Source organism: Amia ocellicauda, chromosome 6, assembly GCF_036373705.1.
Source record: "Amia ocellicauda isolate fAmiCal2 chromosome 6, fAmiCal2.hap1, whole genome shotgun sequence".
Lineage (NCBI taxonomy): Eukaryota > Metazoa > Chordata > Actinopteri > Amiiformes > Amiidae > Amia > Amia ocellicauda.
The window spans coordinates 27,713,408-27,715,704 of NC_089855.1; positions in this window are offsets into that span (position 1 = coordinate 27,713,408).

A 2,297-nucleotide genomic window follows, 5' to 3' on the forward strand; every position below is an offset into this window, starting at 1 on the left:
CATTTTCCTGGTTTCTATTTTCATACTTGTGGTAAAGCATATCTAAAGGCAGTTTTGGTGTTGGGGGTTTTCATTTCTCCTCACGGTTGACGCCCTGTGTAACTGAACTGTTGAACGTCATGATGTAAAGCATGTAGACTGCATTCCTCTGGCTAGCTGTGCTGTAAAACATGCCCATCATTATTGCCATACAGCTAGTCCCAGAAATGTCCGACCCGGGAAATGATTCACTCTTCTGCTTTCTGACAAATGTTTAAATTGGAAACCACTCTCCAACATCTCCTAGTCCGGCGATGTACAGTTCGCTATGACCGCTACAGCTAAGAATCTTGTTTAAATGAATCAAGCTGAAAAAAAAATACATTTTATGTGTGTGTCGGTTTTTTAAACCCTGATTTTGCAACATACAATTAAGGAAATGTGTTTAAAGCTTGTGAAATAACTACTTGGTGCCATTCTTAAATCCAGGTGCTCTGCTGCAATTGGTGAAAAACTTCTAGATATGTATCAGATTCTTTCAGCTTTCACAAAGGCAGTGGGACAAATAAAGGCTTAAATTGTGCTTGAAGGAATAAAAAAATTCTTTGATGCAACCCTGGAAGCATCCATGGACAGAAATTACATTATCAGTGGTCCTTTTGAAAATGTTATATACGCTGCTAAATTGATTCTAGAAGCTTGATTACTGCCAATAAATGTAAAGATTTGAACACATACTTTTTTATGGATTTAATTTGTGTTAGTCATGTTGATGACGATGGTGAAATAATGGAAGTAGGATTGCTAGAGCAGATCTTCCCAATACCACAGTGCCTAACGCATCTCTCTAATGCATTCATTCACTTTGTAAAAGCCATTCTGCTCTGCTGTTGACAGCTCTGTAATTATTAATCTGTTCTTAGTAATGTTTGAATTACTTGGTGCGGGGGGGGATTGTAATTAAGTGTCTTTTTGTTCTTATTCTACATGTATTTTATTTTAAGGACTACATATACAACTTTATATTCTTTATCACTCTTATTTGTTTGGCACATACTAAGAGCATAAGCTTTTAAATTGTCCAGGAAGAAGTGTTTTGCTTAATGTTGCATGTGGGGGTGTGTGGTTATTTGTATGTTTATTTGATGCTTCTCAAATTGTAGAAAAAAACACGCAGGCAGGCTAAAGTGTTCCTGTTTGGGGGATTAATAATGGAAGGTGATGAAACAAGATGTGGCAGTTTCACCCGTTTTTCTCCTTTCTTTCGATTTAACAACCTCAACTATGTCTTGGATGTGGTGGAGTTATCTTCCACTGCATGGTATGGCACTGTGTCATATAAACGTTTGTATCCTGACTCAGTTTGGTATACAATTTGTGGTGGGGGGGAGCACAAGTTGTTGGCTTCATGTGGTCACATCCAGCAGGATCAGACGGCACTTGCTATTGACTGGTTCTCCTTCAGGTCTGTGCTCTCATACATGTTTGAGTCTCTACATTGTGTTTGAAATCATGTTATATTTTGTTTTAGCTAGATAAATTTAAATGGTTTCAATCTTTGGAAATGTTATTAACTTAATTTCCAGTGCACAAAAGTCTGCACCGCTAGAACAAGCAGAACTGTAATTGTAGGACTGCAGTGTTGTTCCTCTGTGTGTGTGTGTGTGTGTCAGTACTGTGAGGAAGCCCACGCCATTTAGATAATAGCAGTGGGGGGTGTAAAACTGTAAGGTGTGTAATTGGGGGAGGGCAGATCGTTTGAGGCCTGAGTTAGGTGTTTGTGTGTGGGGGGACTTGCTGGGTGAGTTATGAATACAAACGGGTAGCTAATATAGTCCTACCATTCCCATGTTATTGAGAGGAATGGTGGTGACTGGCGGGGTCAGAGGTTACCCCATGTAGTGATTTGAAACTGGGGGATCACAAGGGCTTATGTTATACACTCACCTAAAGGATTATTAGGAACACCTGTTCAATTTCTCATTAATGCAATTATCTAATCAACCAATCACATGGCAGTTGCTTCAATGCATTTAGGGGTGTGGTCCTGGTCAAGACAATCTCCTGAACTCCAAACTGAATGTCTGAATGGGAAAGAAAGGTGATTTAAGCAATTTTGAGCGTGGCATGGTTGTTGGTGCCAAACGGGCCGGTCTGAGTATTTCACAATCTGCTCAGTTACTGGGATTTTCACGCACAACCATTTCTAGGGTTTACAAAGAATGGTGTGAAAAGGGAAAAACATCCAGTATGCGGCAGTCCTGTGGGCGAAAATGCCTTGTTGATGCTAGAGGTCAGAGGAGAATGGGCCGACTGAT